At 51.3% G+C, this 26,051-nt stretch overlaps 1 long non-coding RNA gene across 2 annotated transcripts; it reads right to left on the reverse strand.

Annotated features, from left to right (window-relative positions):
- Positions 1 to 16,541: 16,541 nt before the first annotated feature.
- Positions 16,542 to 24,532, reverse strand: LOC130865358 (uncharacterized). 2 transcript variants are annotated; one of them, XR_009056102.1, is made up of 4 exons: positions 23,166 to 24,532; positions 19,330 to 19,483; positions 19,103 to 19,188; positions 16,542 to 18,985 (listed from the first exon to the last, which is right to left on the reverse strand). It is a non-coding gene; the product is annotated as an uncharacterized LOC130865358 (long non-coding RNA). The 2 variants fall into 2 exon arrangements; XR_009056101.1 differs by having other exon boundaries at positions 19,103 to 19,483.
- Between the last annotated feature and the right edge of the window lie 1,519 nt (positions 24,533 to 26,051).

A 26,051-nucleotide genomic window follows, 5' to 3' on the forward strand; every position in this document is an offset into this window, starting at 1 on the left:
TCAATCTGTATTTTAACACAGGCTAACCATAGGTTTAAGGAGGCCAGATGTATAATTCAGAGGAAAGTGTGGAATCACTTCAGGGCACATGAACTGCCACAGATGATCTGGGTGTGAGTGTGTAAGTATGTGTGTGTATGTGTATGTGTGTGTGTATGCACGTGGTTACAAGCAACACTCCCCTCAAGATGGTCTATCTGTGTGTGTGTGTACACCGACAAGACACACCGCAATTCCATTCTATGTTTGAAGGATGTGCATGTGACGTGTATGCACACTTACAACTCTTTTCCTACCTGGTTTGTGACAATGTGGTCCTGTCCTGAGCATGCGTGTGCACATATATGCACTCACATACATGTATTTACAATAGAATCCTAAAACTTGTAAAAGTAACTGTGACTGACGTGTGTGTTTGTATGTTTAAATGTAAAGTCGTTTCTAAGTGAGATCCGGATGGCTGTAGAGTTACATGTACACTCTTGTTTACTACTAAGCCCACAATCCCATGAGTATATACGGGTCCTCTGCCACAAAAGGCTGAGCCAAGCGGGTCCTGGGGCTGGCTAAGCACCTGGGGAAAACCTGACCAACCTTTGTCTGGAGCCCACTCCCTGTGGCCTCTAAATGTCTGCTCCTGGCAGGATCTCAGATGTCCCTGATCACAGACTACCTTCCCCGAGGAGTCCCTTTAACTCACAGTCCCCTTTCCATCCAGGGGGCTGAGAGTTGGGGGATATTCATCTCGGGGAGTTTTTGTTCCGCCTCATGAAAGGCCTCAATGGCTGGGAATACCATTCTAATTACGGGGAAGCCCAGCTTATGTAGGGGACACAAAGGGCTGTGGTCTCATAGCAGGTCCTTCCATCCGTCAAATAAGGCAGTCTAATGACGGGGTGAGAGCTGTGAATGCCTAAAACAAACTCAAAAAGGAGGGAAAATAAAGCCGCCGGGGGCTTAAAATATATTAAATTACCCTGAGTGGGAGCTATGGCTTTGCAGGCACTGGTTGGAGTGGCTGTCCAGGCCGTGAGTCCTGCTATTCACGTGGGGGAACTGGGGTCAGCAGGTCGGGTGGGGAGGGGCTCCTGGAGCCCTGGCTCATTCTCATGCTAACACCAGGGACATGCTGCAGGCTTACTGGGGTGGAAAACAGAAATGAATTTGCCATAATCCTCCTCCTCCTTCTGCAGACCAGAAGCTTTGCCTAATTGCAACCCTCGGAGCCTGCTGGGCTTTGGGACACAGCCACACCCTGGAGCCAGCACCCCTCTACCCTCCCACTCTCTCTTTGGGGCTCAGGGATGAGTGTGCTCCAGGGTTTATCTGAAGAAGCGGGAAAAACAGAGAGTGGGGGTCAGTGGGGAGTAGAGGACTAGGGATAGAAATCTCTCTCTCTCTCTCTCTCTCTCTCTCACACACACACACACACACACACACACACACTGTCTGAAGAAGCTATTCCCAAGTCACAGCCACCCCTTTAGACACGAACACCCTACCCAGACACAAATATCCTTTTATTATCCCTCTTCACTCTCAGCCTGTAGCCCAGGTTAGCCTGGAACTCACTATGTAGTCCAGGCTGGCCTTAAATTCACAATTCTCCTGTAGTGTCTGGAATGGTATTACAGGTGTTAGCCACCACCTGAGGCACCCAGAGTCCTTTACAGACATTCACGCTCAAGACACATTTCTTCCCAAGTGAGCATATGCTGCCTCTGAGACGTGAACACACACACCCCTCCAAATATGACCCAGAAGCATGGGCCTGGTAGAGTTTCATTGTTTAACAGTAGAGGATATTGGTGTTCAGATGACAGCTGAGAGGTGGCTCTTTGCCAGCTTTAGCTGAGTCAACACTAGACTGTTTATAATTGTTGCAGGACCTTGGATAAATCCATCCCAATTTCTGGGCCTCAGTTTCCTGCCATTAAAGGGGACACTCAAGTAGGTTGTGGAGTGCATACACGTAGCCTCAGTCCTAGGGAAGCTAAGGCAGGAGGATCGGGAGTTCAAAACCTACCTGGGTTACTTAGTGAAACCCTGCCTACCATCACCAAAGAGGAGCCATTACTTGAACCAAATATTCTAGACAAACTCGACCAGCTCAGAAGAACTAACAGGCATCTCACGGATGATACCTTCTGGCCCTCCCTTGCTTCTGCACACTTCGTGTGAACACATGCACACACTGCTGGCACGCGCACCCCTCCACAGTGCTCCTGACAATGGCTGCCTTCAGTGTTCACGGGGTTATAAAAAGATCGGTGGAGCAGTAGCCAGCATCCTTCCTGCTGTAGGTGGGGACGCCTCCTTCCCACCCTCCTTCAGGCCTGCTTCTGTAGCTTTGTCCAAGAGGCTGCCAGTTTGGGATACAGGGATGACAGGTTTGGCTGTGAATCATCGAGCCCCACAGTGTGGCGCCAGGGACCCAGGAAAGGCATTCAATCCCGCTCCTTTCTTCTCCCAGGGCGCCCTCTGCCGGCTGACCTGTAACAGAAGGTTCTGAAGGAGGCCGCTCAAGCGTACACAGCTGCAGACCTGACCCGAGTCAGAACAGTGAAATCTAGGCAGCTGCGTTCTCTGCTGGGAGAGGAGCTAGCACAACCAGAGTGGAACCAAGAGCACGAAACTAAACGGAAGGGGAGCAGGGTACTGCAGCCCTTTGTTTTTAAGGGCTTCTAGGACCACCCTGCCTCCTCCATCCAACACAGATTGCTAATGGGTATGTAACATGTAGAGCAGGGCATCAAAGCCGGGTTTGGGTAGAGTGTGTGTACCAGGAGTTGACCCTGGCTGCTGATCTCTGGTGTGTTCAGAGACGCTCCAGGCAGCCAAAGAAAGCTCGTGAAAAGCCCTTGAAAGAACAAGACCCTACTTCTTAGCCACCACAGACCGAGAAGGAAGACCAGACTCAGAAGCTTGCAGCAGACGAGCCAGGGTCTAAGGAGACCACAGCCAGTTCTCTCTGCTAGCAAGGCCTGTGCCAACTTTGTGGAGAATGAGGGCATTGCCCTACACTACAGGTGAAGATCCTCCCTGCCTTTATCCCCAGCTGCTGCAACTGCTCTGTGGGCATCATGTAGCCAGAGTAGGGGCCCTAGCAACCAAAGGCAAATGGCTTGAAGGCAAAAGCCCAGATGTAGGCTGAATCCTTTTAGGAAGACAGGGGGTTTTCAGAAGGTGATGGGACAAGATGACAGGTTCCTTTTCAACCCCATTTAGAGGTTCAGTAGCAGCACCTCATGACATAACCATGTTCAGGGGGCCACCATTGCTCCGTGGGCAGCATGAGAGAGCCTCTGCAACCCCAGTACTTCTTTCTTGGCCCTCACTAAGGCTACAACAGGCTGGGGCCCAATATAGGGCCCATGAAAATTGGGAAAGAAAGGCTGTGTTGTCGAGACATGAGGAGGGTATTGGCTTGAGCTCAAACGGAGACACCTGCTCTGGGCCTTTTCTATGTGACCCAGGTCCGAGAAGGCGTTTCTCCAACGTGCCAAGGTTTCCCAGCAGGTGCGCCATGCCTCTTGTCCGGCTGCCCCACCAGGTGGAGTAACCAGATCTGAAGCTATCCTCTGCTCTGTTCCCACTGGACTCCACACCCTGGCCTTTGGGAGTGTGGGGGTGGTTTCTTGAGGGACAGCAAGGGTGTGCACCAAAGGTTTGACCCAAAAAGCCAAACCTGAGCACTGGAGGGAGCGGCTCAAACCTCTCAGTGCTCCGGGTATGATCTGAGATCCAGCCATTGCCCTGGAAGGGAAACACTTAGTTCCTGCAACAATCGGCCTCTCCAGATCCATAGATTTGTGAAGTAAAGCGCACACACTTACCGTAAGACATTCCAACATAACACATAAGGTAAACTAATTTGGATTCCCGAGTCCTCTCCAAGAGTCTTCTCCAAATAAGTAAGGGGTGCTGTGGGATTCAGGCCCTGAACCCCTGGGGTGGACACCAGAGGTTTTAAACCTATTTCTGCTTTTAAGCCTTTCTTCTAAAATCATTTATCCCTTCCTTGTCTGTCCTCATTCCAATCCCAAACCCCATCAACTACCACCAGCTAATGACAAAGAGAAACAAGAACTTGTTGTTTTCTAGAATATTCCTCAAATAAGTTGCTGTGTTTGAGTTTCTGCTATGCTGACTTTGTTTCTTTGGCCAGGACTGGACAGGACCTGGAAAGTCTTGTCTCTGCACCCAGGTGGAAGTCTGGGACCAGCCAAGGACTCCAGGACAGCCATGGTTCTCCCATTTACCTGGAGGAGCCTGCAGCAGGCTCCTTCCCTCACCTGGTCTAGGCTTGTGGATCACCAGCAGATTTTCCCAGACTAGGTCGGCTCACCACTGACCGCAGTACCCACAGAATTGCAGAAACCCTAAAGTCCTTCCTAATGCTTGGGGGGGATCTGGAAACCGAAGCTGTATTCAGTGTAAAAGGAGAGCTCTAGGAGCCCCCCCCCCCCGATTTTGCGCTCAAGGTTTGCATATCCAGACTCTGGAATCCCAGCCTGGCCACCTCCATGAGCCATGCAAGGGCTGAGCTGCAAAGCTGGGCTTGGTATAGGGGCTCTGGGCTGGTGTTTGTAAACACAGAACGAAATCAGGAGAACGGAATGAAGACAAAGCCGCTTCCCTCGGCTCATTTAGAGGAATCTCCACTTAGCAAACACTTTCATTTTCAGAGCTGCTTGTGGTTGTTTGCAGGTCTGGAAAAATCGCTGTGCTTCAGGACGAATTCCATCCCGGAAAGAGTCCCGGGAACAGGCGCCAGGCACACAGAAAGCACAGTTGTCGGCAAGAATGTAAGGGTGGAAAAGAAGCACACCCCCAGGATGTCAACCGGCTCCTTGCGGTTTACTGTCCTGCCTTCGTGTGAACCTAAAATGCATAGTTGTTCTCTTCAGCTTTTATACCCTCTAGGAGGCAAGCAAGAATGTATTGGCAGGCTACCCCTTCCCAGCTCTGTGCATTCTGAACCCTCAGTTGCAAGCTTACTTATTCGGTGCAGCCGGGTTCCTGGAAGCGCCACTCCACCCTATCCCTCGCAACTGGCCTGGGTATTTGCAAATTGTGTTGTCCAGATTCTTATAGTCTCTATCACAAATGCCCTAGACTTAAGAGCCAGATCAAAATCTGATGCCTGGGGGGGGGGGGGGGATATGACCATACAGTGAGGCACCCAAGTTGGTAGGAATGTCTATAGGACATCTCAGACCTATGCCTCCAGTATTTTGCCTAGTGTCCGGGGAACCCATTGGGCAGTGTGTCTGCAGGTTTATTCAAGTTCGACTTGCAAAGCCCCTGTGGCAAACACAGAGCGGTGCTGACTTTTCCTGTCAATGGGAGAGACGCAGGCTATTGACCCAGCGGCCTCCTCCTCTCGGCCTTTTGTCGCGGTTCAATCACGCACTTACCGGAAGAAAAGCGAGTTTATTTTAGCTTGGAGGAGCCTCGTGTTGTGAGTGTGTGTGTGTGTGTGTGTGTCAAGGGTGGGGGAAATTCTGCAACCAGGACTGTGCAGATGGGTTGAGGATAGACACTTTCAGAAAAGGACCAATTTCCCTTTCACAATGAGCGCTAAGTACCTGACAAATGGGGCTGGTGTTTATTCATGAGCAGGTACTTTGGAGATGGCGATTAGAGCAGCCGCCCGAGCTGCCTAGCCAAGGTACTTAAAGCCGGGCAGGTGCAGCTCGGCGCGCGGCCCCAGCGCACAAAGCCCGCGGCCGCCGCGGCACGGAGAGGGGGCGGGATGCGGGGCGCGCGGGGCCGGAGGGCGCGCCGAACGCTGGCACCTTAGCCCTTTGTTCCTCTTCTAGAGCCTAGGCCACATCACAGAAGGGCGCTCCGAGAAAACCTCCCCTCTAATTACCAGGAATTTCCCTCCGACCCTCCTCTGGGAGCCCAACCGGGCAGCTCTCTCGGGCTGGAGGCCGCAGAGGCTCGCGGGATCCGGCCTTGCATTTACACGAATGTCGTCTGGGAGTTAACTATTGGCTAACCAGCTAACTAACTGGGCAACTAGGACGGGACGTGGAACCCAGGCCTGGGAATCCGTTCAGGCACCCGCCGCTTAGGCGCCACCTCTGGCGGTGCGGCCAAGCTCGGGCTTTCACGTTTTGTTTCAACTCCAAAGGGAGAAAATTGGGGTCTGTCTCATTCTCCAGTTTGCTGGCGCCAAGGTCGTGGGACAAACCCGATCTTGCCCTCGCCGCGGCTGCTGCGGAATCCCTAAATACCACTAGGTTCAGCGCGACCTCGCCTAGGCAGAGCGAGCTCGGCGGGCACCGACCCCGGGCACAGAGCGCTGGCTCTCCTGTGCTTAGACACGGGTCTGGTCATAGACCTGCCAAGAGCAGTTCCCGGCCTCGGCTGGGCAATCTGTGTGTGGCAGACCCCAGGCTGCGAGGGTGCTGAGTGTTCGTGATGTCCCAAGGTCGGAGATACCAGTGGTGTGCGTCCTCCTGGGGCCTGTCTGGGTTGCTTTCTGTTGCTGTTGTTTTAAATAGCTTTGAAAAGCCTGCTAAGATAACTTATCTCCAGACCACAGAATCAGACAGGAGAAATGGGTTTTAAACAAGCTGGGTTCCCCCTTGGGGAGAAAAAATTTTTCAGGATGATAGGAAACCGAGGGGCAGGGAACTGATGTCACCCACCACCAGGCAAGTTTTTACATTTCCCATCGCGAACAACCCGACAGCTCTCCCTTCGGAGGCACACTGTACATAGTGACATCCATCAGAGACTTTTCTGGAACCTTGAGGTTAGAATAAATTATAGAGATAGAGTAAACCTGACTCTCAGGCGAATCCGAGACCCTGACTGTGAAAGCCACTGGACAGTGGTAGATAGAGCCGGAAGGGAGGTCCGAATGCCTAAGGCCTTAAATGCACAACCATCAGCTGTAGGAGAAGAGAGGCGAGGTAGCCAACACGACCAAGAAAGAAGGGTTGTAAGAAAGGAAAGGCTTTCCCTCAAGTCTCCTGTTAGGGCCTGAGACAGAGTTCCAGGGTGAGTTCTCTCTGGGTACCTTGGCACCGGCGCCGAAGGGACTCTTGGATGAGGGATAAAGGAAGTGCCAGGCAAGCCCCCAGAGGTCGAGATGAATTGGGCTTGGCCAATCCCATAAGAACAGCTTTCTGCCCAGACAGGCTTGGGTAAAACGTTTTGAGGCCAGGAGCCTGAGACTCCTCTGAAGTTCCTAGGCTAAAAGGATATGTACCCTGAACCACTGCGTGCAGGAAGCAAATCAAATCCTACAGACCCACAGACTGGGGCTGCCAGATCCCAGGCTCAAGGTCGCCCCTACTTGGGGCCCCAAATTCAGGAACTAAATGAGAGTTAGATTGGAACCAGGGGAGATAGACTACAGATATATGCCAAGATATATATCTTTCAAGACTTTTTTTTTTTTTTCCTGAGGCCGGGTTTCTCTGTGTAGCCCTGGTGGTCCTGAAACTCACTCTAAAAACCAGCGATGTACTTGCTTCTGCCTCCAAGAGTGTTGGGATTAAAAGCTTGTGCCACCACCGCCTGGCGCTTCCAAGACTTTAAGGCATATCTAATCGATATAAATTTGCTCAGGAGGAGGGCCGTTGGTATGAACATCCTGAGTGATTTCTTTCACATTAGGATTTTTTTAAAATCCTAGCAACATAATAAATACATTATATTATAATATCATATAAATAATGTTCTTAGAGTAAGCAAGACAATGGGATTGACTGGCCAGTCCTCTAAGGTTATTTTTCTAGGAGAGTTTTGGGCTAATTCTTTTTGGGGCAGATTAGTTTAGGGCCTGGGATGGACGTCCTTGGGTTCCAGCAAAGCCTCATTGAGCAAGGACAGTTGCCACAGGGGCTTCAAGTGTCTCCCTCACTCTACTGAGTTAGGTAGGCCTCCTGACTGGCCATGCAAAAGCAGGGGACAAAAAGCTCTTTTGAGTTTAGCTCTTTAGATAAAACCCAGTGCTCTTAACTTTAACCCCAGATTCAACAGAGGCAGAAATCTTTCACCCAAGAATAGTTGGGTCTAGATTTGGGGATCACTGGAGCGGAAGAAAATACTTTTTCTTTACTCTGGCTCTATCACCAATATTGTGTTTTGGTTAGTTGGTGATATGGCCTCCATCTCTGCCAGGAAAATCCAGAAGACCCAATCAAGCTGGCATCCAGCTTTACAAACGGTGGAAATCATTGCAGTGGAAGAATTCTAAACAGAACGCACCCCACTCCAGTTCCCTCCTCGCCTCAGCCAGGGAGTCTCTAGGGTTGAAGTAGGCTGATATAGAACTCAGGCGGGTCCTGCCTCCTCCTTCCCCATCCTGTACCCTCTGGACCCTCTCCCATCCTCTTTTTGAATTTAGGATGGAAGGGCTGACAATGATTCTCTGGTCTAAAACTCAATTTTTCGAAATTATTGAATTGATGTGGAGTAAGCAGGACCCCCAATTCGTCTTCCCCTTGGTAGAGCACCTTCACCCTCTTCTCCTACACCCCCATTCTCCTTCACCCACCAGGCTCCCCTGGGAGGTGTCTTTGTCTTCCTTCAACCAATGGGAAATAAAAGCTCAGAGAATGGATAGAAATTCAGGCCTCCCCAAGCATGGGGAGACACATAACAATTCATCCCGGCATTTCTGACTTCAAACTTGGCATTCTCTCCTCCCTCCAAAGAGGATGGAGCATTTCCGGGGGGGGGGGGGAGTTCTGATTCTCAGTGCATGGTGCCTCAGGTCCTCTGAAGCCCCTGAAGACCATGTGGATCATCTTTTTTGCTTCACTGGCACTGCAGTGCCCAGCATTGTGGACAGCTGAGCCTGGAAAAGTCTCCAGTCAAGGCAGTAGCTCTTCCCCCTGAAGCCTTTGCATTAGGTTCTAGCCTGGCTGGCAACTTCTGAATGAGTTCTGCCAAGACCATGATTGAGGGCAGGTGCCTAGTTGGACAATGTCTTCAGGCAAGTCCTTGCCCAGACTCGGTATCCTTATCTGCCAAGACACAGAAAGTTGCAAAAGAAGGCTCCTGGCATCTCTAAGTTGACGCTGCAAAGGAGTAGGAGGGATACTTGGTGTATAAATCCAGCATCTGGGAAACGGAGGCAGGTGGATTGCTGCAAGCTGGAGAATAGCCTGGGCTATAGAGTGAGTCCCTACCTTGAAACAAATAGACAGACAGACAAAGTCCGAACACTTGTGACAGAAAGTAGCAGAAGGAAATCTCCGCAGCTCTAAGGACCTTCTAGGGGATAGATTTAAACTGAGGAGAAACCCATCCCCAGTCCCCAGATTAGCAGTTAGGTCAAGCAGCATTAGGTATGGAAGCCCTGGAACCAGGCTACCTGGGATTCATATCCCACTCAGGTGTGCTAGCTCCCTCTGTGACTCTGGGCCACTTGATTTCCTCATTTCATCTCAGGGCTCTGATGGTCATGTTACTAACACGAATTGAAACAGTATTGGCATGGTGATCACAAACTGTCCTGGGTTAGCTATTAACGTAATTAATGTAATTTCCCAAGACCTCTGAATACAGCTCCACCCTTCCCAGTCCTCTTGGTCTCTACCACAAAATGTCACTATTTCTATCCTTGTTTCTGCTGCTGGGATTTCAGTCTCCCCTGGGATGGGGAAGGGCACAATCCCTTGTCAGGTCAGACGGTTAGGTTCTCTGCCTTAGTTTGTCACCTTGTTTGTGGTGGTTCATACTGGGCTTGGAACCCAGGACCTCACATGTACCAGGAAAGTGCCTCTGCCATCAAGCTATTTTCCCAATGGCCTTTGCTTATTGCCTGTTAGAGAAGGAGCCAGTCTTTAAAGGAGAGAGGATCCCAGCTGACCTGTCTCACCATGGAGGATCTGCTCAGAGGCAGGTGGGTCTGTAGCTTACATAGCTATCCCTGTATTCTCTCTGATGTTGAGCACACACACACACACACACACACACACACACACACCAGCCACCAGCTCCCCAAGGGTAGTGATGTTTCTGTTTTGTTCTCTGCTTCATCCCCAATGCCTAAAACTTTGACTGGCACACAATAAACACGGATATAAATAAATATTAAATTTTTAAAAGGTGGCAGAGACAGCTAGCCCAGCGACATGATTTGTTTCGGTAGCAGGATCCAGTCTTGTTTTCCACCCAGAGGTGATGACTAACCAACCAAATGACTAAGAAATTAAAAACAGGCTTCAGATGTATTCCTTTGAGAGTTTTCTGTCTTGGTCTGTGCGTCTCTCAGTTATCCATGGGGAGTTTCTTTCCATGAACACCCCTCCCAACCTGCTTAGAGAAGAGAGCTTTCTGAGTGTCTGTATTTAGGACCTTGGGGATCCGTGAGTCTTCCTTGGCCTTGGGAAGTGCCATTTCCTAGACCCAGTTCTTCACCACTGCTTTCTGCAAGCACTTAGAGACCAGCCAGGAAGGTGAAATTTTTCTTAGGCTTTGGAGTGGAGGAAAATGACAGTACCAACTATTAAAGGTGATTGCTATCCATAACACTGTCTGCCACTCATGAGTTTATTCATAATGTCTCAGGTACTCAGCCAGACAGCGTTGTCCTCACTGCAAGTCCATCAGCAAGCCCATTTTACAGATGAAGAAATAGGGATTTGACCAAAGTGACAGGTTTGTAAAGAAGAGGGAGCGGAATGAGGCTTCAGGGACAAGTCAGAGTCTTGGCAGCATAGATAGTTGCATGCCGAAAACCACCGGCACCTCTTCCTAGTTGTGAGACAGATGGTCTCCACTCCTTGCTTTCCTCTTCGAAGGGGGCTAAGAACAGGATCCATGTTCTTTAACTGAGGGAACTTCAGAATTGGACACATATTAATAACACCCGTCCTTGCCTGCTGCAGAGAAGTATTTATGCCACTCTGCAAACCATGGCTGCCTAATGTGTCCTTATTTATAATTTATAATTGTCACTTATAAACTGGGGGGTTGGAGGGAAAAGAGGGGTTCATCTAAGACGTCACAATCCCTCAGGGAGAATCAGGTGGATGAGATCTCTAACCCAAAATCCCCCCCCCCCGAGGAAGAGAAATATCTAGAACAGCCTCTGTAGATTCTTTTTTTTTTTCAAACTAAGAAAAGTCATTTGGGGAACTAGCGAAATAACTCAATAGCCGCTTTTTCAAAAGATCCTGGTTTGATTGCCATATCCACATCGCATCTCACTTCCATCTGGAAGTCTGTAACTCTGCTTCCAGGGGACCCAATGCCCTCTTCTGGCTCCCGAGGGCACCAGGCTCTCACGTGATACACAGATGTACTTACAGGCAAAACACCCATATTCATCGAATAAACAAATAAAGCTATTTTGGTTTCTTTTCTTTTTAAGGAATAAAAGTTTCTCCCCAGACTCCTCTCTTGTGAGGGTGTTGGTGACAAACTGGTCATAGTTGCACACACCTTTAATACCAGCACTTGGGAAACAGAGACAGGCTGACATCTGTGAGTTTGCAGCTAACCTGATCTACATAGTGATATCCGGGATAGCTAAGGCAACATAGAAAAAGGTTATAAACCACAAAAACAAAATACAAAACCAACACAGTGTTTCAGTGACAGATCTCATGGAGCTGAACGATTCTAGGTAAGTTGACCCCCACTTTCAGCCAGCTTCTCCACAGCACACTTAAGTCAGAGGGTTCCATGCCCCTAGCTCTTCCAGGCCACCCCATACTCGGTCAGATGGAGTGAAGGGCTGGATGGAGTTGAAGGGGCTCCTTTCTGCTTTCTCCTTTTCACTTTCACAAAACACTCTAAAACATTTTTTCCCACTGAATGTTTCCCCTTTCTTTTTAATAGAACACATGGAGAGGCCGTCTCATTCTTTCTTTCTATGGCCCCTGCTTGCGCACCTGAGACCCCTAAAGTTATGGAACAGAAGGATGAAGCACCTTACATGGAAGAGAATATTAAAAAGCAAAGCGAATGCAAACCTCAAAGCTTTTTAACTTGATGCTGTACCTTTTTAAAAATCTATTTATCAACAAACCGTTTTCTTTATTGATAAATATTGACAGTACAGCTGAAGATGTCAAGAGAGAGAGGGAAGGTGATGGAAGTCGGAGATAGCATCCTGGGTCGCAAGGAGGAACTTGTCAAAGTTCGGTCAGGCAGCGTCCCATAAAGGAGACGTCAGGGAGAAGACTCCCAAACGAAGCAAGCAGAGGAACCCAAGGGGAGCAGCAGACCTGGTGCAGCGGGGAACACACATTTCTGACTTTCCACTTCTAACTGCGAATTTAGAAACCAACTGTCATGGATGTTGGAACAGTATGTAACGCAGTGTCACCAAACGGTGTCCAATCCAGAAGAAGAGAGTGAAAAGCAGCTCTGACGCAGCCCTCCGTGGTTCTTTTGCTTTAGGAGAGGGCGGGGTGGAAAGGGTTACATCTAACTCGGAAGAGTCCAGGAATCAAGCGTGCGGGAACCCAAGAAGGTTTTAGCGGCAGAATAAAGATCACAGCACTGACAGTGGGTTTCAGCCCACCTCAGCCCACATCTGCAAGCGCCATTTGATACAAAACTTTCAATTAGGTGCTCCGGAGAAGGAGAGGAGGTAGTGGAGTGAGTGCACCGCTGATTCCTCTTTTAGCTAAGCCGCAAGCACACCTCAGTCCTCCTTCCCAACGGGACTCGAGTCTGAGGAGCTCTGCTTTAGCTTCGGTACCCTCCGTCCCTGCTAAATCTGAGGTGCGCCGAAGTCAGAGAGATGCAGGCGTGGAGGCCAAGGGGGTGTTGCAAGAAAGATGGTGAACCAGCCGCCCCTGGGAAAGAGGCCAATCAATGATTTCTCCCAGCCTCCGCCAGGCGCCCCTGACCCAGAACCCATCCCCCTGAAGTCTGGCACCCTCTAAGGTGGGGAGCCGCAGCGCGCCCCCCTGAGGCCCAACCAGGCGCGCTGCAGGTCTAGGTCGCTTGAGCCCATCGTGGGGCGGAGCACAGGGGGTGCAGACGAACCCCGCCAAGGGTCCTTACCTCCGCGCGGGCGTCCGTCCGACCAAGCGCAGTTTGCTGCTGGGACTGCGGGGCCGGGGAGGCTCCCACGGGCTCGGACTGCGCATCTCCCCCACCCTCCCCGAGCCCCCAGAACCTTCCGTGGCCCTGAGCAGGGTCGCCAGGACCCAGGCACAGGCACCGAGCGGGCGGGAGGAGGCGGTTGTAGCGGGGCGCGGTGGGGCGGGGCGGGGGTATCTGCGCCGGGCCCCGCCCGGGCGGGGAACGTGGGAGCGCTTATCCCGGAGAACAAAGGCAGCTGGGGATGGCTCCCCCCACCCCTTCCTCCTGGGACCTGCCCCTGAACTTGAACTTGTACTTGACACTTTGTCCGGAAGGTGGCGAGGAAGCTTGTCTGAGCCGGGACAGGACTCGCCCGCCACCTTCGATCCGGGAGGCCCGGAGAGCACTTGGCCAGGACCCTAGGGAGCCCGTATCTCCATGGCCCCGTCTTGCTCCAAACTGCCTGGTGCTCCAGGGCCCTGGGATTCCAGGGTCCCTTGAGACTGAGGGTGAGGAGGTCTTGGGTGTCGGGTCCCGAGCCTCAGGCGGAGCCCTGCGCCCCGCCGCGCCCCTCCTCCCGATCCCGCGCCCGGCCCGCCGCCGAGCGGCGCGGGGCAGGCAGGATTCTCTGCACGTCGCGTCGGCAGGCACTATTCAGCCGCTAATTGAACGTTAATGGCAGGTGCGGATGAGGTCACCGGAGCTGGCTTTTCTCACACATTTTTCATGCAAATTCGCGAAACTCTAAACAAATTTGAATAAAAAGCTCTTTGTGCCGCCCGCCTCCAAGTCCTCTCCTCCCAGACCAGGATCTTGGCTCCTCCCGGTGCCCTGGGGCTCCAGCCTGCTGCCCTGGCCGCTGGATTCGGGCGTCCCGGGGAGTGCTGCCTGGTAGTCGGTGGTTCTGGCTGCTATGAGCCGGCCAGAGAGTTTTTCATTTGGGATCTTGGGGTCAGATCAAGCTGGCCAGCCACCAAGCTTTAAGGGAGGCAGTGGGATAAGCGTCTGGCATCTGGACAGGCAGGCATTCCACTGTTGAAGTCCCACGTCTCAGCAGCCGCTCACACTCGCACCGGCCACCTTGAACAGCTTCTCGGTCCTTACCCTCTCCGCTGCTTAGATGGGAATAAGGGCCGGTGGTGCCCAGCTATGCACACCAACGCCTGAGGATTAAATGTAATTTGGGACTGCGCAAGCACTTAGTGTGCTGGGAGCGAGAGAGTGTTAATTATTGTCTGGGGTACAGGGCCTGTGAGAATGAAAACGATGAAAGCGTGATTGTGATTTTGCGCATACATGAAAAAACTTGTCAAAGGCTTTCAGAGCCTCATGACCCCCTGCTTCCCATTCCGGTCATAGAGCTCCCGAGCCCAGGGCCACTGTTTCCTAATGTGGAAAATGTGATCGTCTTATGGGATCATGGTGAAAATTGAGAAGACATTACTGGAGGCTTAGGAGTAGACTGGGATCTGGTTCCCAGAGTTCAGACTCTTACACTCTCCAGCCTGAAAACAAGCCAGGCTTCTGGCTGCCCTTGTGACCCTAGCCCAGGTAAGAGAGACTGACAGTCTAAGGCTTTCTGAAGCTTCTCCATCCATTCTTCCCCTCACACCTCAAAACGCCATGAGCTGTCTTTGCTAGTGGCTGAGTCTTGTTTTCCTCATTCTTGTCTGCCCAAGAAAAAAAATATTAGGGACGATTTTTCAAGCCTTCAATTGTGAGCTGGGATAAAAGAGGCAGAGGGCTCTCAAGGTTGGAAGAGTTCTTTCTCGCAGAATTTCTCTTAACCCTCCCCCAGCATTGTCCTGAAAAACCAATGGCTTCCGGAGAGTTCCAATGGCTCATGAACCTTAGCGTCCTCTCTGCTCCCCCATGTCTGCTCCTCCAGCCTCAGCTTTGCTGGAGCCCCCACAGGTCCACCTCTGAGAAGCACTGGGGTGGGTCCAGGAGAATCCTTGACCTGAAAAGTCAAGGACCCGAAGGAGGGACAGCAATTGCCGAGAGCAGATGACCAGTCCCCAGGAGGCAGATAGCGTAGTCCGCAGTAGCAATACTAACCGAAGGCCTCCAATCTCTATATGGCCCAGAATTCCTTCTCCAGGCCTAGTGCCTAGGTTCCAAGACGTGGCATAGCCCAAGGCTGAAATTAGATAGCATTAGGGAGGGCCCCAGGTAAGACATTATGGGAACCTTGGAGGGAGAGGTTAACTGGCCAGGAGGGTTTGGACTTAGGGAACCTCTTTTAAATGGCCCAGCCAAACAGGATATATTTGGGGTTAGGAGTCCAGACTGCAATCAATGAGAGGGGTGTTAAATCTCAGTTCTGACCCTTTTTAGCTGTGACTTGGGACATGTAACAACATTTCTGAACTTCAGTGTCGCCTGTAAAATGAGTGTACCAGTGGCTCCCACAGTATAAAACCAGGGCTCCCTGCACCTGAACAGGAGGCCTGGCACCTGACAGTCCCACCTCTGGTTGCTTTCCTCCAGCCGCCATCAAAGTCCAGGGACCTCTATGGGTTTCCCAGGTTCCTCTGGTCAACTCTACTTGCTGGCTCCCGGGTCTCAGGACCCAACACAGAGCTCTGTGGGATGTGGTATCGGTATCTAGACCTACGTTGGATTTAGGCCTCAAAGCTCAGCTCCACATTGCCCTTTACAGACACCCTCTAGCAAGCAATTTACTCCTTTGGGGGTAAAGCCAGGCATTTGATTAGCATTGGGAGCAGCAGGGTCAGATGGTGCATCTCTGGACACACGCTGTGTATGCAGATAGAGTCTTTCCGAGTCAGTCCACTCCTGAAGGCAGGCTGTCCCCAGCAGGGCACCTCCATTGGGCTAAAGCAGGGAAGGGTACCTACTCGTAATCAACACAGCCCAACCCCCCCCCCTTCTCTAAACAGGTCCTCCCAGAGAGAAATCAGGAGCCACACTTGACTTACCCACTCTAGGGTAGTGCCTCTGATTTCCTTGCTCTGTCTCCTGCATAGGAGGGACTGAAAAATGATGCTCAACTAAGCAAGAACCAGAAAAGCTAAGCCTGGAGCACGGTGGGTTTTAGGTTAATAGTAGCAGCAATGGTGGTGACATGTGGTTATTAGGCCGCAGTAATGCCATTGGCCAGAGGCCACCAGTACCATTAAGACACTTTTCCCTGACACATCACCACCTTGTCCTGAAGTGCCTACCCTTCATTGACTGAGAGAAGTTAAGCCTATTAAACGGCTACTACCCTTTCGTTTTCAATAAAAGCATTTCAGAAACACAGAGACAAAACAAACACAAATACACAGGAAGAAATCCCTCCCATTTCCCAGAGGTTTGCCGTCCAGTGCCTGTGTTCAGGAACTATCCAGACACAGCTTATGGCTGATAGATTTTATTTGACTCTAGGCCTCTTGTGTGCGGTATGTATCTTATCACCGAGCTTCACATAACTCAGACTCCATGACTGACTTTTAAATGTATACAAACAAGAACATACTTGATTGCTCTGTAATTTATTATTATTTATTATTTATCTGAATATATCCACTCAAGTTTATCAGTCAGCCTTGGATATCACCTGCATGCAGAGATCTGCCACACTTTTACAGCTCTGAAGCATTCCACAGTAGTAAGTGATGCATTAGTTGAACTGTACTTCCTTGTCTATGCTTCTTAGCAAACCTTCCCACTGTATCTGGAGAAAATTCCTAGTCATAAAATTAGTATCCAAGTAAATGTACCTTTTAATTTTGACATTGGAACATTTCAGAAAAATATTGTACAGTTTCTATTCCCCAAACAACTGCACAAAAATATCTAGCCAATGGGATAGAGGCGCCCACTGAGGGGCCCACTGAAAATAGCGCTTGGCTGGCCTGTTGTTGTGTAGGGCAGCACCTAGTGGCCTGCTCCTGTCTGGGCTTGTGCAAGCTGGGGGCCCAAGGGTGCCCTGAGTCACAGCAGAGTCGGCTCTGTAGGGGCACTGGAGTGGAGGGAAGGCGAATGTGGCTGGGGTCCCGCCTGAATGGTTTCTTGAAGCCATTGTCTCTGTCCCGCCTGGTCTCCTTAACAGGAGTTGATTCAGGGTTTGCGTGGAGGGGGCCATGCAGGAGGGGGTGTGCAGTCCTCACCACAGGCACCCAGGAATGTGTCACAGGAGGGAGAGAAAGAAGAAGGGGGGAACCTATGCCTGGGAGAGACAGGATGTCAAGAACCCCTGACTAATGAATAGCGAGTGTGCCCTTGAACCTCACTGGGCTTCACCGTTCTCAGGCACAGAACAAGAGCCAAGACACATCTGAGCCCAGCTGCACAGGATGGCGGTGGTTCATCTCAGACACTTTGACAGGCTGAGCCTTTTCCCTGCATAGCTCCGATCTGCCTCCCAGCTCCCCTGGCAACAGCACAGCAGCATGGCTCCTGGTTCCAGGCCCTGCCTGCTGTGAGCAGAAGGAGGGAGGAAAAGGAGCACCAAGGGGAGGACAGCTGGGGAGAGGCATCTTTAACTCCTGGGAGGCTGGAGTCCCTTCCCCTGGCTGCTTCCCAGTGTGCTGCCTAGTTCTCCAGGGTGGAAATGCCAGTGGTGAAGTTTCCGTTTCCCAAGTGGCTGGACAGAGTGTCCCACAGCACAGCAGACCCAGAACCGTCCAGAAAGGTGTGGCATGGGCAGGCGTGGAGGAGTTGCCAGGCCAGCTGGTCAATGAGAGAGGCCCTCTAGGAGGGCTGTGGAGCACTTTCCCTGGTCTCCTGCTGAGTCCCTGGTGGCTGGGTTGCACCCTGTACAGGGGCGACAGGGTGGTGACGTTGCATTTTCTTTCCTGCTCTTTTCTGTCTCTGAAGCAGCTTGGCTCTGTATTCGTCCTGTGACCCTAGCAGGAGCTGCCACTTCTCTCTTTCCAGAAAAGTGAACAGAGCCTGACCCATCACTTCCTTTCGCAGGACGCTCTAAAGACAAGAGGAATAGTCTGTGAGCAGGAGGCGCTCAGGGAGGCAGATGCCCTCTGAATTCCATTCAGGTGTTATGAGGGCTTGGAAGGGGAAAATGAAGGTCATCTCAGGACCTCCCCAGCAGGGAAGTCCTGAAGTTGGAGAAGGACTTATTTATATATCTCACATAATGTATGTGAAAGGCATGGCTACTATTATTGTTATATTTTGAGTCTAAGGATACATCCCAACTTCTTGAGAATGCTTGGAAAGCTCTCCACCACTAAGGCATATCCCCTCCCCTCTCTATCCCCTTTCCATTTTATAAACGTGGAAACAGTGCTCAGGGAAGCTATGCACTGGCCCAGGGTCACCCTGGCCATACAGGGATATTGGTTTCACGCCTTCTAGACTTCATAGCCAGACTTGTTTCAGCTGTGCCTATAGCGGAGCCACCTTGCTGGGGAAGTCAGACATCAAGAAAAAGTGGTGCCTTCATAGAATCTAAGGGACTCTGGCCCAGGAAAGGTCCCAAATATATGACAAACCTTCCTAAAACCACTGGGGCGCTGTTCAGAACATTTGGAACCAGAGGCGAAGACAGAGCATCCAGACTCAGGCTGGAAGCACACCTAGCCAAAACATACTGTCCAGCCCAGGCCACTTTCCAGTCCAATGTCGAAGGTCAGAAATGAGACAAGCTTCTGGGTTTTCTGTTTCTTTGGTTGGTTGTTTCTTCTTAGGCTTTAGGTAGAGGAATTGACCTGTGTCCCAGGACAGCTTAAAGGAGAAAAGGCTGACTTTTCTGAAAGTCAGGAAGAGGGATAGGCTGACTTGTAGGTAACAAAGCAGAAAAAAAGAAGAATTCCCAAATTATAAAATGTAGGGGCTAAGTGGCTGCAGACACTGTTGTATCCAGTGTTCCTTTTTCAGGTCCGGAGAGGGAAGAAGCTTGCCTTATGTCCTAAGCAGGACAGTGGGCTGGAGGACCGAGGACCCTCTGACTTCTGAGTGGATCTTCTCGTGACCTTGTTTTTTTACTAGGCCACCTCAGACCCTGAAAGGGAAAGATTTCAGTAAGGAGAAAAGCCCAGTAGAAGCCATTACTGTCAAGGTGCACATGTCTAAGGCAGGGGATAGTCTCCAAAATTCTAGGACTGAAGACTTATACTACCTTGAGACCAGAAGCTTTCTTCAGTAACATAACATGGCTCCATCCATCTCCAGCATCACACTCTCAGCAGGAGCCACTCATGCTCCCTTGAGAAAGAAGCAGAGCATAAGGAGGTGAGTCAGAATGAGGACAGGCCCCTACTCCTTGGCCTACAGAGCTGCTGAAAAGGGCAGGAGAGACCCAGGTGAAGCTCATCCCCACAGAGAGAGGCTATGGTAGGTTTTTACCAGTGCCAGCCTGCAGCTCAGATCAGATGGGGCATGCCCCCAAGGAAGGCAGATCCAACCTGGAGAGAGCAAAGGAGATCCCAGGATCATGCATCCTGCCATCTTGTCAGGAAGTGCCCTGAGGGAGGCTGTGAGCTTGCAGATGAACAGACACCTATGTGATGGAACAGAGAGACAAAAAGACAAATGGATTGATTTGGGTCCAGCTGTGCCCTCTCTCATGGGCTGCTGGTTCAGGCAAGTTGCCATACTGGTACCAAGGCCAGTTGGTAGTTAATACTCCGAATATTGCCAGTGTTTCCATTCCCCCAAACACAGCCATATTGAGTGACCTTGAAAACCAGCTCCTTCCTCTCTGTCACGTAGTTACGGAGAAGAGGTGTGCCTGCTAGAGTCACCACAGCTCCACAGGTAGCAGCTGGTCCAACACTACAGATGAGGCTTTCGAACTCGCAGGACATTCAGGAACCTAAGTGCCCATGAATCCAGGGCTGAGTGTCTGCCTCTTCTGTCCCGTCTCTGTCCCTCTGTCCTTTCTCTCCAGCCAGGCTTTTGCCTACTTCCTGGTGGCCACATGGGCTGCATTCACATCCTGACTTCTCTTTATAAACTGTCTGGGTTTCCTCAGAGCCACTCACACTAATATGAAGGCTTCCTGTCTAGCATAACCACTCATCTGTAGAACACATCTCCCCCTGGCCAGATCTGATAGCATTCTCCTGACTGACCAGGGGAATGACGACCTGTAACAAACAGATACCACTTCTAATTGAGATTGGCAGCTGGAAGATCTAGGAGCTGGGGTACGGTTAAAGGCAGCTACGGAAAAATAAAGGCCTGGTCACATAGAAAGGACTAGAAAGCACCAATCTTGGGAAGTTTCCTTCTCAGAAACAAAGAACAAGGTGAAGCCTTGCAGCAGGCAAGGGCTGTGTCCTAGCTTTCACTGGGTTCCACCCATCCTGGGTCCAGCCCAGCCAAGGCTGCTGCCTCCGGAGGGGGAGCTGCGCTTGGAATGTGATTCCCCAGCTTTGCAATGACACTTGGTGATGCTCCATCAGCAGAGTGTGACTCCTAAGATCCCTTGTCACCTCCTAAAGCCTCTGCCAGCCCGCCCTCCCAGCACCACACTGATCACCAGATTAAGGAGCTCAGATACAGCTGAGGCAGCAGCTGAGGCAGCTAAGAGAGGAATGGGGCAGGAAGGGCAGTGGGCAACTCCCCCAAGGCCCTGCCATCTTCTCTCCTCCCACCCCTACTGCAGACAGTTGGCTCACTGTGTCTGGCTTCTGCGCTCTTCTTCACTAAGCTTGGACTCCACCAGACTCCCAGCTTGAGTGAGAAACAGCTCAGGGAGGCAGGGGAAGGGGTATTGAGATGGAGGGAGGTGGAAAGCAGGAAACTAGCTAAAGGAGGAGAAAAGCCTAGGCTCACCTGTTGTCCCAAGGTCATCTGGGGTCAACCACATAGCTCCCCGTGGGTCTCTGACCAGCTGCCTGCTTTAGAGCAGGGTACCTCCCACCATGTCTGAGAACAGAAGGTTGGCAAAAAAGGAACAAGAGAGAGGACCAACTGGGCATTCGCATATTTTCCTAAAGACCTTAGGATTTCTGGATCTGAAGACACCCCAACTTATTTAAGACACACAGTAGTCGGGAGAGGGGGTACATGCCTTTAATCCCAGCATTCAGAAGACAGAGGCAGAAAGATCTCTGTAAATTCAAGGTCAGCCTGGAGTACACAGGGAATTCCAGGACATCCAGGACTACACAGAGATCCTATCTAAAATTCGAACACACACACACACACACACAGAGAGAAAGAGAGAGAGAGAGAGAGAGAGAGAGAGAGAGAGAACAGACAGATACACAGAGAGTTCCTTTCTGTCTATAAAGAATGGCATAGGCTTGGTTAATCTGATTGAAAACTAATCTGGAAGGAGCAGGGAGTTTAGACTGACGAGTCCTATGCTTAGACATTCAGTCACCCAAACGCTGGGTCACAAGAAGGAAGACTCGTGCGGATGAGTGGTGGGAAGAGTCTGGCAAAGAGCTTAGAGTCAGATGCCCAGACACTTGCCCGCGAATGAGAGGAACAAGGCTGCATACCTGCCCCTCACCTCCTGGGGTTCCTGGGGGGTTCGAGAGGGGTAGACACTCTGAAGACATGACCTGGGAAATGCCAGGAGGCCTGGCTGAGCTTAGCCCAGCAGGTGTCCAGCCTTTCTCAGCCCTGTGCCCTGTGCCCTGGCCAAGGGCCTGCAGGGGCCCCAGCCAGCAGCTGCTCTCAGTCCAGCTTCTCCTAACCTGGGCTGGGCTGGAGTGGCTTTCCACCACTGCAGCATACAGGCCAGAGGAAGACGCAGGCCTGGCACGGGGCTCAGGGAGGACCCGAGGAGACAGGCTCTGCTGAATCCTCACTTCCATCACCTGCCCAGAAAACACAAAGCCTCGACTCTGTCCTTCCATAGTCCTCCCGCCCTCATCCAGAACCCACTGGTCTCACCCTTGTCATTGTGCTGAATGAACACAAGCTGAGCTGATCACCAACAGCAAAGAGGTGTCAGCTAGGAGGAGAGCAAGGATTCCTGAAGCTCAGCCTCATTCGACTACTGAGATTAAGGGTCAGAGGGAATTGCGCTGTCCAAGGTCACACAGTGAGCCAGTGGCAAGGCCATGACTACACACTGTCCACCACCCTACTACAAGAGCCGAAAAGGAAGCTTCTTCACCATATCCTAAACAAGATCCTGACCTGCAATGGACGGCAGGGGTCTGGGGACAGCGGAGGCCGTAATGCGATAAGCCGACTGGCCATCTGGCTCTGGGACAGAAGAGAGCCCAGACTGGTCGCTTCTGCTGCCTGGTCCCAAGGGGCCCTGTGTCGCAAGAGACAGACTGCCAGATGGACAGGCAGTAGCCTAGGTCTGGGTAGAAGCCAATGAGTTAGTTCCCCGTAGTTAGAACTGACCAACTTTCTGCAGCAGGGCAAGGAGTGGAGGGGGCACGGAGAGCAAAGCCAGGCTCCCCACAGAACAGCAGAACAGGGAAGCTGGGAATCCCCATCCAGAATCTGAGCCTAGCTCCCCAGGTAGGCCCAGCCCAGCCCTGCCAAGCTCAACTTCCCAGCCTCCAGCCCACTGGCCAGTCACAAACAGGGCCCCCTCCTGGGGGAGGAGGAAGGCAAACACAGCTCCCCTGGCACCTTCTCAGACATGCATGCAAAACTAATTAACATGGGGAGACATGTGAGCAGCCGGCCAGCTCCACACCCTTGAGTCCATGCAGACAAGGCGAGCCCTTGTCCAGGGGACCTGCACAAAGCTTTGTTGCTAATTTAGGCATCTGTCTCTGTCTGGTCTGGTCCTCCTGCCTGCACTGGGGTTTTTCCCAGCCCCTCGGACAATGCTGGGAACAGGCCCGCAGATCCCTTATTCAAATCACACCCGGGACAATGAGCTCATTGTGCAGGCCACAGAAAGGGGGATGCTGGGGGGCTGGGAGTGTGTAAGGGGCATCAGGGAGTGGAGAAGGGTGGGGGTGTGTGTGAAGAAAATAGGAAGCCAGTAAAGTGTTTACTAACATAGCCCCTGCAGCTGCCTTGGGCCCCTTGCCCCTCCCTTGCTTGGCTGGGATCTGGGAGTCTTGGGACTGCGAGGTGGGAGCCCCAGAGCGGATGAAGGGCCTTGTGTCTATGGTTTATCAACTAGATCCTATGCTCACTCAGGCCTTCATCTTGGTGGCTTCTTCCTTCAACAGTTCTCAGCTATCTCTGCACGTGCAGGGGGCGGGCATAACTTCTTAACAGAATGGTTTGGGGGTTCTTTTCTCTCTTACCTCAGGGTTAGCAGAGTAATGTGCAGACTCGCGACAGAGGAGTCAAGGCTGGGGAAGGAGGCACTGGCGGCTGTGCAGGGTGGGTCGGGCTGTCTCGGCCATTGTCTTCAGGCGACATTTCATTTTCTCCTCCCTCCCATCTAATAAATTAGAGAGTAGATGGTAAACTGCGAAGGGACGGGGCTCCCCATGGACAGGGAGGGCGGGAAGGCAACTCTGTGAGCTCTTGGCAGATGGGGCTTCCCCAGCCAGGCCACTGCTCAGGCCATACCTGGCCAGACACTTGAATGCATCCCCCATCCAATGAACAGCATGACAAAAGCTCTGTATCTATATATGTGCAGTACACATATACCAGCATCCTGATGTCCCCGAGGGGAGAGCTGAGGCTTGGAACTGTCTTCCTTTACCAACACCGCCCCCAGCTCCTGTCACACTGAGCACGCCTAGACGGCCGACATAAATAGACACACGGCTCGACACTGACACGGAGATACAAAAAGAAACACACACACCCAGAGGCGGCCACAGACACACACTGACAGTGATGTACTGAAGACTGGATGGCACTCCTGCCGCTGGGGTGTGTCTGCGAGCCAGCACCCCAGCACCCTGCTTCCTCTACTGCACCGAAGCCTCCCATGATGGAGAAGTAAAACACCATCTCACCGGCTAATGGAAGCAAAGGACTCTGAATCAGAGTCCCGTAACTGGTCCAGTCCTCAGTCAGGGTTGGCGAGGCTATCTCAGAGGCTTTCCTTCTTTTATTAATGATGAAGGAAAGGATAGCCAAAGCCATTTTGTCTTTCCTTTATTTCTTTTGTTTGCTTTCTGAGGCAGGAGCTCACATAGCCCTGGATGACCTTGAACTTCTTATCTTCCTGCACCCCTCTCCCAAGCACTAGGGTTAAAGGCCTGCACCACCATTATCTGGGCCTCAAAAGTCATTTTGATTGTCCTATATCTCAAGACAACATAGCCTGAAGTCGGAGCAAAGTGGAGCTTTGCTGGGAAGGTTTTCCTTTCAGCACAATCTCAGGCTCCAGTTTCTTGCTGTTAAAATAATTTTGAAGGGGTGTCGTAGGATGAGAGGAACACAAATGGTTAATATGTACCATCTCATGAAGGAACCGTATCAACAGTTGACTGGTCTTGATTTAACAGTAAAGAAACTTTATATGGGTCAACTTAGCAAGCAACTAGGCCCACAAGAAGGGAACATTCCATCTGTTTATTAATTTAATTTTACTGTACTATATTTTGAGACAGGGCCTCATTAGTTGTTCAAACTGACATTGAATCCTGGGCTCAAGCATTCTTCCTGCCTCAGCCTCCTGAGCAGTCAGGACAGGAAGTGTATGTCCTCACATCTGGCTCACCAATTTCAGTGTCTTCCTCAGAGGAGGCTGCTTTTGTCCCAGCGAAGGAAAAGCAGTCACGACAGTGAATGAGAGCGCGTTCTACCTGCACCATCCATCTGCACCACCGTCCAGAGAGGGGACAGCTGCTGGTGAGAGCTGTGGACATACATAGGGCCCGCGGCGCGTGTCGGAAGGGAGACACCTCTTTAGTTGTCACCAAGCCGTCTTTCTTCTTTTCCCTTCTTTTTTTTGGGTTTTTTCGAGACAGGGTTTCTCTGTGGTTTTGGAGCCTGTCCTGGAACTAGCTCTGTAGACCAGGCTGTTCTCAAATTCACAGAGATCCGCCTGCCTCTGCCTCCCGAGTGCTGGGATTAAAGGCGTGCGCCACCATCGCCCGGCTTCTTTTCCCTTCTTCTGACCCTGGAGCTGTCCTGGAAGAGAGACAAGGAAGACAAGGCCTATGAGGGGAACAGCGGAACAGGAAATGAGACAACTCTGCTCCTCCTTCTTCAGCACAGGGGTCTGTGAGCCACTCTACTCTGGAGGAAGTATCTCCCAGCAGCTTCCTTGTGACTGAGAGCTGTCAACTGGCAAGTCTCTGTGGGGGTGACATTTATTCAGGCCACTTCCTCCAGGAAATCTAAGCAAAGGAAGCCAGAAGGGAGCCAAGGCCATTCAGTATAAGGACGACCCACTTGCTAGCAGCTAGACCCTGAAAACCACCTTGCTCTGTTGTCCTGCATACAGAACCCAGAGTACATGCTCTCTTCCTGGGACAGCATCCTCACAGACCTCTGGCTTTCCCACATGAAAGACAGAAGTTTTAGAAAGTGCCCAGTGTTTTCGTCTCACCAGTGGCTACTCACCTGTCCACAGAAGAACCGATTTCAAGTATACTCACCTTGCATGCTAGCAACAACTAGTCAGTACATAAGGGAGCAGGAGGCCAGGGCATGTCCTTCTAGTCTTCTTGAGGCCAAACCAAAGATTTAGAAAGAACTCCCAGGTAGCCAAAAGTGGCATGGACCCTCCAATGTGTTCTGATACTCACCATACAGTATCTAAGAGTTTTTTTTTTTTTTTTTTTTTTTTTTTTTTTCGAGACAGGGTTTCTCTGTGGCTTTGGTTCCTGTCCTGGAACTAGCTCTGTAGACCAGGCTGGTCTCGAACTCACAGAGATCCACCTGCCTCTGCCTCCCGAGTGCTGGGATTAAAGGCGTGCGCCACCACCGCCCGGCCAGTATCTAAGAGTTTTATCTTACACACACACACACACACACACACACACACACACACACACACACACACACACCAGTAACAAGTCTACCAGAGTAGTAGCAATGAGAAGAAGAAAGCCATTTGTCTTTCCTGTTCTTGGAAGGCAAGGGACAGAAAAAGTCCTTGGTTAGGGTTAGAGGGCTGGCTAAAGCTCCCTTTGCAGGGCTGGGCCATAACTCAACTGTGCAGGGAAGTGGCGGCCAGGTGCTCTCCACTATCAATTTACTATCGCAAGCCTAACCACCAA

Source organism: Chionomys nivalis, chromosome 23, assembly GCF_950005125.1.
Source record: "Chionomys nivalis chromosome 23, mChiNiv1.1, whole genome shotgun sequence".
Lineage (NCBI taxonomy): Eukaryota > Metazoa > Chordata > Mammalia > Rodentia > Cricetidae > Chionomys > Chionomys nivalis.